The following is a 10,296-nucleotide window of genomic DNA, read 5'->3' as shown; positions in this document are numbered from 1 at the left end:
AATATCAAATGAAATAAAACCTTAGAAGACAGACATACTCAGCTACATACAATTAAAAAATATGTCTGGCAAAATCTAGTGGGTGGAAAAATGAGTAAATATAATCTGTGCTTATTTTAATATTCAAAAGTTGATTTTAGCTCTCTAACAGAAGCCATCCAGGAAAGGCTATGGCAAGCAAGTGAGTTTTCTGGAGCTAGACTACCATTTTGCATGTCTAGGCTGGGTGCACTCTGGAGAGATGTGGGCCCAGAGACTTAGTCTCGGTTCTTGCTTCTGATGTGCCTTTTGTGCCACTATTACATAGCCTAATGATTCCTGAGCATCAGCTCACCCTGTTGGGCAATTTTCCTGCAGATCAATATGAAGATGTACTTTCATATAATAATGCTGTTTAGATGTATGAATGATTTTATTGAACTTTTGATTTAATGTATATAATCTTAGGAAGAAAGTTTAAGGAGATGGTTTTAGTTGTTTTTTCCTGAAAGATGTAATAAAGTTAAAATCAAGAATAGACTGTGTTCCCTCCTTATAGAATAGTAAGTGAAGGCTGTATGATAAGGAAGACAATCAGCTTTCATAAATTGCACTAAGAAAAGAAATATGCTTGAGACAGATTTGTAATTAAGGAAAACATTCATTTTAGGCTAGGTTCAAGGATAAAGCAACAGGTGTGCACCATGATAAAGCAGACCATGGAAAATGATTTGAACTTATAATGAGCTTATGGAATGAGACATCACTTTCAACTTACTACTGACATCCTTCTGAAACTCCCCTTTTGTGTAACATTTTATCTATCATGAAGACTTAAAGAGTATAAAGCCCAATTAACTAAGTTTATTTTCTTAATCCCTGGTTGCTATCGGTAGGTGTTTATTGCCAGAAACCATCAGCTTTTGGCCTTAGGAGAGCAAAGACAGTTAATTGCCAAAAGCCGATCAGCTTCTGGCCCCAGTAAGAGTAAAATTATCAGAAGCCATCAACTTTTGGCCCCAGAATAGCAAGAGAGAATTAAATTGCCAGAAACCATCAGCTTCTGGCCCTCAAACAGTAAGAGAGAGTTAAAGAGCTGAGGTTGTCTGCCTTTGGCCTTGTCTGAGGCTATGTCCCACCTCAGTACCTGACCCTGTCAGGGCTTGACTCCAGCAGCTATCCTAGTGTGGAAAGAACTGAAGTTCAACATATTAAACTAAAGGAAACTTAGTGGAAAAATGTACAAGTGAAAAGGATAAAATATTCATAGAAATGGACATTAGATGGCTCTCAAATATATATTAAAAAATACCTGTTATACATACTTACAAAAATTTCCAGTTAAAGCTATACTGCAATATTTTTTGTTTATGTAGCTGGCAAAGACCAAGATATTTGATGATTCACAGTTGGCAGGCATTCATGAAAAGTTATTTTCTTATGCAAAAACAGCGAGTGTAGTTGTGTAAGGTTTTGCCAAGGGCTGTGTAGCACCATCTCTCTGATTTATAAACCGTTTGATTTCAGTATTTTTGAGAATTCATAATAAAAATGACCCTGTACATAAAATATAATGTGACATAAGGTTATTTATGTGAGCATGACTTTAATCCCCATAATGGTGAGGCAGAGGCAGGTCCAACTCAGAGCTCAAGGCCAGTCTGTTCTACCGAGTTCCAAGACAGTCAGGGAACTCTGTTCCAAGACAGAGAGAAACCCTATTTCCAAAAACAATACAAAAAGCTTCTTTTTCTTTTTATATCTGTGTATGCCACTGGCATGTGTGCCTTTGAAGGCCAGAAGACGCATGGCATGCGTTACAGGTGTTTGTGAGCTGCTCGATGCGGATGCTGGGAACTGAGTCTGGGTCCTCTAGAAGAGTGGCAAGTGCTCTTAATTGCAGAACTACCTCTCTGGCCTGTATTTACACTCCAGATTTTATTACCCCCACCTCCACCCCACTCCATCTTCCGACGGTTCCACATCCCATACCTCCCCTGTCTCCACAAGGATGTTCCCACCACTCACCCCACCTGACCTCTAAACTCCCTGGGGCCTCCAGCCTCCTGAGGTTTAGGTGTGTCATCTCTGATTGAACACAGACCCAGAAGTCCTCTGGTGTATATGGGTTGGGGCCTCATATCAGCTGGTGTATGCTGCTTGGTTTGTGATCCAGTGTTTGAGAGATCTCGGGGGTCCAGCTTAATTAAGACTGCTGGTCCTCCTACAGGGTCGCCCTCCTCCTCAGCTTCTTTCAGCCTTTGCCTAATTCAACCACAGGGGCCAGCAACTTCTGTCTGTTGGTTGGGTGCAAATATCTGCCTCTGACTCTTTCAGCTGCTTGTTGGGTCTTGTGGAGGGCAGTCATGCTAGGTTCCTTTTTGTGAGCATTCCATAGCCTCAGTAAGTGTCAGACCTTGAGACTTCCTCTTGAGCTGGATTCCACTTTGGGCCTGTTGTTAGATGTTCTTTTCCTCGGGCTTCTCTTCATTTACATCCCTGTAGTTCTTTTAGACAGGAGCAAAGTGGATATTAGCAAAAAAAAAAAAAAAAAAATACCCAAGACATCCTCCCCACCCCCAGAATGCACCAGAGACCTGGGAGGTGAGAGACTCTCAGGACTCAAAGGGAGAAATGTTAGATGACAGTTGGGAGAGGGAACTTATAGAGCCCACCTCCAGCAGGAAGACAGGGCATCAAATGAAGGAGGAGGTTGCCATTCCACAGTCAAAACTCTTACCCATAATTGTTTCTAGCCTGCATTTTCATCTGACAAAAAAAATTATAATTCTATATATTTATGAGGTATGATGCAAATATGGAAGTATGCATAAGATATGCAATGATTACACCAAGCTAATTAACATAGTCACTATTCCATTTACCTCAGTTTTGTTTCTTCTACTTATGTGAAAAAAAAAGAATTTCTATACCACTTTGAGTAGAAAGGACATTTAAATGATATTAATTTTCCCAGTCTTTGAACAAGAAACTATTTTATTTATTTGTGTCTTCAGTTTCTTTTGATAGTGTTTTTATGTGTTCACTAAACAGTAATCTTTCACCCCCTTTTAAACCAAATTAACTAATAATACATAAAGTTTTTCTTTGCTTTTGATATTGTTATCTTATTTAAAAAGATTTTAAGACAGTTCATTATCAAATGAATAAAACCAATATAAATATATTTGCTTTATTTTGTATCTTTCATCATTTCAGAATTTGTGTACTTCTTCTAGCTTGGGGGTGTGCGTATAGTCTTTTCTTTTTTTCCTTTTTATACAAGAATATGCCATTAGCAAACAGAAATAATTCCATTTCTTTTTTATTTTCTCCTTTTAAAAATATTTATTTATTTTATGTATATGAATATTTTGTTTGCATGTGTAGCTGCACACCAGAAGAGGAAATCAGATCCTTTATAGCTCTAGACAGTTGTGAGCCACCATGTGGGTTCTGGGAATTAACTCTGGATCTCTGGAAGAGCAGCCAGTCTCTCCTCCTCCTTATTTCTTCATTTCTGTTTTGGGTAACTATTTTCTTGATTACTGCCCTGGCTAAGATTTCTAATCCTATGTTGAAAACAAATGTGGGCATCCTTGGTTTGTACATGATTTTAGAGGAAGAGCTGTTAGCATTTCACCCTTTAGTATGATGTTATCCATGAGTTTTTAAATATATGGCCCCCATATATTTATGTTTGGTATATTCTTTCTATACTTAAGCTATACGGAGTTTTTATCTTGGAAGATGTGGACCAGGTGTATGCTAATTATGCAATTATGCATTTTGTTGTTGTTGTTGTTTTTGAGACAGTGTTTCTCTGTGTAGTCCTGGCTGTCCTGTAACTCACTCTGTAGACCAGGCTGGCCTCAAACTCAGAAATCCGCCTGCCTCTGCCTCCCAAGTGCTGGGATTAAAGGCGTGCACCACCACACCCAGCTCTAATTATGCATTTCTATCTGTCAAGACCACTGATTATATTTTGAGGTTAGGTGGGGCTGCTAAGTTTGGCTTTGATTAAACAGGAATGTAAATTGTATTTCTTAGATGGTTGGAGCTGCTGTTCACAATCTATGAGATGTATGTAGTCCATCGCTATGGGTTGGGTACTAATAGTGAGTGATGTTTGTTAGTTTACTCTTTGGCCACTTGTGATTGACCAGATCAAAAATAATGCTCTACAGACATTATAGTTGTGGTTTTTCCTTTGTCCAGCATGGGAAAGACCTCAGGTTAGACTCTAGAGCTAGACACAGTCAGCGCATGTACAGTAGGGATGTTTGACCCAAAGATTCTATGGCCTAAAGGCACATAGGGAACATGAACTTATTTCTCCTATGAGGTTATTTATTGTAGCACTTTTTGTAATAGCAACATACTGTGTACTGTGAAAATGCTCATTACTATAGTTTCAATTTAATGATCAGTATTTGAAATATTTTGGAAATTCGAAAATAATTGAGAAGCTCTTGTTAAAGATTTTTTTTAAAATCACATTTTGTGTATGGATGTTTGCTGGCATACACAAAATGTACCAAATGTACACTTAGTGCCCTAGGCGTCCAGAAGAAGGCATTGGGTGCCCTGAAACTCAAGTTATGAATGGCTATGAGCTGCCATGTGGATTCTGAGACCTGAATCCAGGTTCCCTTCAAGAGCAGCAAACGCTCTTAACCACTGAGCTATCTCTCCAGCTCCAGGAAGATCTTCCTATCTAGATTTTAGATTAAGTCACACAAACAAACCTGATAAATGAATTTGTGAAAAATGTCAAAATATCAAACAGTATGTATTGCCATTTGTAAGTACTGACATACTCTCTGTGAACAGACACACACACATACGTGCGGCTATAACCTCGAACTGGCTGCACAGCCCAGGCTTGCCTTGGAATCACGGTCCTTCTGCCTCAGTCTGTTAAGCACTGTATCCAGGTGTGCAGCATAAAAGGCCCAGCCGCAGATGCTTTTATTCTCTCTCACCATCAGGAATTGCTCAGCAACATGGAGACATCATGTAGCTACACTCAGGGACTGTCAGGTTCATAAGTCATCCCCGCAATTACATGCTTCCTCGTGCTACTGAGAGAAGATAGCAGACTGAAAAGATCATTTGGTTTTTTTAGCTTTTTAGTACTGACGCTATCTGACAGGGTAGGAGAGAGCCTTTGCTGGCTATGATACTTAGTGCTGGTGTCCCCGGGGGGGGGGGGGATGTGAGTATGCAATACACTCAGAAAGAAAGACAAGTGTGAAGGGAGGAAGCAGGGAGGAGCGGTGGTTTAGCAAAAAAAAAAAAAAAAAAAAAAAAAAAAGACTGATGTAGGAAGAAATATGAATAAAGGAGGCTCGTCCTTAGGAACTTATACACATAGCACAGGGAGCTAGAAGACAGTTATCATTTATGTGACATAGCACAGCTTGCATATTTTACTTTAAGGAAAATTCCACTTAGGAAAGCTATAAAGCAACGTGTGTAAAACAGCATTAAGATGTAATGTTTGCCAAGATTTACATTGCAAGTTCTTGAAGCCTGACATTTTCCTCCCGGCAAGGGTGCCACAGTATCCCATGTGCTGGCTTTCTCACTTTGCAGCCACACCAGAATGTGAGACAGTGAGCTGATGTTGGTACAGCTCTCTGCAGTCAAAGATGGCAACACTGTCAATGAAGGGTACAACGGATATTATTAATAATATGCTTCCCCATTTCAGAGTTTATTAGGACAAACCAATGTCATAACACTGAAGCTGAGAATAGCAAGTATATGCTGGCATGCCTTTGTAAAACATGTATTCACATAGACAAAAAAGTTGCTGTATTACAGATCATGCACAATTTTCTTAATTTCTTAGATTTTTTTTTTACTAAGACACGAGTAATCCCTTCCTTTATATTTTCTGTTCTTTTTTCCCTTTTTTGTCCTCATTCCTTTTCTTTCTTCTTTCAATCCCCCTCATCTCTCTTTTCTCTTTTGTTAAACAGATTCATTATATTATAGCCAACATATAGTAAGCTACACACATATAAAGAATGTACCAAGTTTCAGCATGTATGTACATCCGTGAAACTCATTGCCACCATGATAGTGAACACGTGCACCTTCCCCCAAAGTTCTCTGATGATTATTGCAATTATGTCCCCCATCCCTTCCATCCTCATACCAGCCTGTTTTTGTTTATGGTAGATTAATTTGCAGATACATGTCTATGTATTAAAAATCTAAACATTCCAAAATGCAGTTTAGAAGCCAGAGCCACTGTTTCATACTGTCAGAGCCAAGCAGTAGAATCCTGGAGTTTGAAGTGGGGATTGATCTTATGATCATGGTCTCTGGAAAAGAAAATGTATGATGGGAAGGCAAAAGAAGGGGAGGGGAATCTGGAGTGAGGAAGGAAGGGGAGGGGAAGAAGGGAGAAAGGACAGGGAAGGAATCTGGCTGAGTAGAGCTTGACAGTGAGCCTGCAGCCTTTGTATTCTAGGCTAGCTTCTATCCCTGAGCTACATCCCAAGTGCTATGTGAAACCTTCTCAAAGGCCCCGGTTAAGCCTTCAGTGTACCTGGGATGGCTGGCCCTTCTGGCCTCTCTAGAATCTGAATGCATTGTCTGAGCTTTCACAGACCTTGGTGAATCAGTCACATTGTATGGGCTGACCTGCATAGGACACATGACCTTGTTGGATGCTAAGAACTGGCAGCAAGCATCCTGCTGGCTCTGGCTTATGTTTGGAGGGAACATGGACTGAATCTCAATATTCCTCACTTACTAATCCTATTTATACTGTCCTAATGAATTCTTTGCATATAATATTAGAGAAGCAAAGTGCGGCTATCCAGTTTGGAACTTAAGTCTCCAGGATCATAAGCTAAATAAATAGTTTTTTTTTTTTTTTTTGTTCCCATCAGGATTCCATTGCCCCAGCTACTTTGTTGAGATAATACAAATCTGATTAATAAATATGAGATGACAGATGGAAATTTTTTAGAAACCTTTCAAGAACTTGAGAGGCATTAAGAATAACCTGTGAATTAAAGTTTGAAAGATTCACCGGTTAATAAATACCGTCATTCATCTCTCTAGTGCTGACTTTCTTTGCCTCCACATTAGACACATAGGATGAGATAATTCTTGGTGGCAGGTGGCTATTGCCTTTGTTGCAGGACATTTTGTAGCATGCCTGGTCTGTACTCATTAAAATGCACCTAGCAACTCTCTGTGTCCCATTCAAATTAGTCAAATGTTATGATAAACGAGAGCAAACTACATATTATTCCTTTTATGAGAAATTTTGAGAAAACACGGAGCACAGGGCCACCAAGATGGCTCAGTGGGTATAGACACTTACTACTAAACTGAAAACCCCCAAGTTCCGTTCTTGAAAATGAAAGGGTGAACCAACTCCTGTAAATTGACTTCTGACATACATGTGCCCAGATGCATATGCCACCCCATCTCTCAATAAGTCAGTAATGAAAAAGAAAAAGAAAATACAGGCAGACTTGCATAGGAGACACGACAGTGAGAGGGACTGGCTGAAAATCGACACATGGACAACCTTTGGGTGACAGGGTTGCCAAATATCCCCAGGCGGTGTTCAGATCACCCCGGTTGAAATGCACTGTGCTGGAGTTATTGACTCTTCACCTCAGTTACTGTTCGCAGTGCTTGGAGATACAAGCACTCAGTTGATCTTTTGAAGTGGCACTCAAAAGGCAAGGTTAGTTGGTAACTTCAGTAAGTGTGAAGTGTGTGTGTGTGTGTGTGTGTGTGTGTGTTTGTGTGCATGTCCCGAGAACAATGGCGAAAAGAAAAAATAATCAGAAAAACCTACTTAGTGGAGGTGACCTTAAGTGAAGATTTGGGGGATTTCGAGGAAATAAGCGATGCACATTTTCATTAATCAATGGTGTTATTATACAGTGCTATAGACCAGGATGTTTATAAACAATAAAGGTTTATTTTAATGGCTCCAATTTAGATGTCGGAGTTCATAGTACCAGTGAATTCAGTGCCTGGTGAAGACCCACTTTCTGGTTCACAGGCAGTCATCTCTGTGATAGGTTTTTTCTTCTATTGAAACTAAAAATTTAAAAGTACAGGGCTTAGACCCAGTCCTTCTATTACTATTTCTTTAATTTTTTTAAAAAAAGATGTATTTATTATTATATGCAAGTACATGGTAGCTGTCTTCAGACACACCAGAAGAGGGCATCTAGATCTTCTTTGCTTTCTGTCAGTATAGCTTTGTCTTTTATGACATAGCAAGTAGATGTTGTATCATATGTAGTCCACTGCCTCTGACTTCTTTTGCTTAGCTGACATCCATGCTGTAGCATGTATCAGTAATGTTTTACTTTCTATTGTCAAAAACTTTTGTGTGGATGTATGATGTTTTGTTTGTTATCAGTAATGGATATTGGGTTGTTTCTAGATAGTGGGCATCAGGAACAATGCTGCTATGAATATTGTACCATCCAGCCTTGGTGGGGTCGTACATTTTTGTATTTCTACTGAGTAGATATTTAGAAACGGAATCACTAGGTCTATTGATAAGTGTGTTTAACTTAAAAAAAAAAAAACCAAAACAACAAACTTCTAAAACAACTTTTCAGAAGGTGTGGCACTTTGGATGAGAATGGCCCCCATAAGCTCATGTGTTTAAACACTTGGGCCCCAGTGACAGGAAGTGTCTGGGAAGGATTAGGTGTGGCTCATTGAAGGAGATGAGTCAATGGACCTTCAAAAACCTCCCACCATCCCCTGCTTCCTGTTTGTGGTTCAAATGTGAGCTGTCAGCTGCTGCTATACCATCTGCTCATTACCTGCCTGCCTACTCCCCTGCTCCTACCATGATGGTGTCCCTCTGGAACCATAAGGTCCAAATAAACCTTTCCTTCTACCGGTTGTTTTGATCATGGTGTTTTTTTCTCAGCAATAGAAAAACAAAACAAAACAAAACTAATATAGGTGATTACTCTCACCAGTATCACCTCTATTGTACTGATGGAGAAATTTGTCTATGATCATATATACTGTATGTTGGATACGACAATGGAAGCTTTGCCATTTGAGCCTGCCTCTGCAGACTCTGTGCAGAACATTGGTAATGATTGCCCCGGAGGCTGTTTGCAGCTTTCGAGATTAAACTTTGCTTATACCCCCTGCCTGAACTGAGTTCAGGCATGTTAGAGAATGTGCCGTTCAGTTCTGTCCATAGGGAATGGACAGAATCCCTGTGATATTATTTTTTGTCTTTGATTGTAAGGTAAATCCAAGAGTAAATTTCAAGATGCCAAAGCGTTGTCATTTTTGTACTCCTTTGATGAGAAATGTGAAAAGGCCTTGATCGTATTTTCAGCTGAGATTTGCAGGCCCTCTGCTGAACAAATCTCCGTTCTTGGACCAAGATCCATTTTCTTAGGATGAAATAACATGCGGTCTACTGATTTCGTCTACGTGCCTGCTGGATTTCTTTCTAACATAGCAGCTGGTAGCCTGTCGTACACTTGTCAGTGGTGGTGTGTGGGCTGCCAAGGAGCTCAGGAGCCAGTTGCTCAAAGGATCACTTGCCTCTGGTTGTTAATTGCTTACTTCTGATTTAAGTCAGAAGTAAGCAATTAACTTGAAGTTTAAAAGTAAAACTTCAAGACCAATCCATGATGCCTAAATTAAACTTGAAGTTTAAAAGTAAAACTTCAAGCCCAATTCGTGATGCCTAAATATTCTTGGCTGTGTGGTTGTTCTTCACTTGCCATCCCCGCCAGCCTCTATTGCTCTTAAGACTTGGTGTGACCACTGTGCGTTGCGGTTTCTCTTTGCCGAGGACTGGAAAAGAGCTTAGAGAGTCCCTTCTCCACATTCTAAACTGAGCAGGAAGGAGAAATGTTGTCGGAACTCTAGGTGGACACACACATGGCTGATTGAAGGCTTGCTTGGAATATTCTTAGGGCTATGTCTACTTTTAGAGAAGGCTGTTATGAGCTAAGGCTGTGGTGAGGCTTTACATAGGATTCTCTGACATATATAGTACTGTATTCACAGGACCTGGTTGTCTTCTAAGTGATGCTGTCCTGGAAATATAATTTGTTGCAAATATAGACAAAACTGTGATCCGAACTTGTACGCCAAATGGTTGTTTTCCAAAATGCCTTCGTGACTCTCCTGACTAGGTACAATTTCCTTTTGTGACTTTGTGTTATCTCTGCATTCTCTTATCACTGGCCTTATTATATCCTAATAGACCATGTAGCCCAGCTTGGCTTCAAATTAATGCTTTGATGATGTTGGGTGAATGGTGGGATGACAGGGTATATG

Source organism: Mus pahari, chromosome 2 (assembly GCF_900095145.1).
Source record: "Mus pahari chromosome 2, PAHARI_EIJ_v1.1, whole genome shotgun sequence".
Lineage (NCBI taxonomy): Eukaryota > Metazoa > Chordata > Mammalia > Rodentia > Muridae > Mus > Mus pahari.
This window is presented reverse-complemented; position numbering follows the sequence as displayed.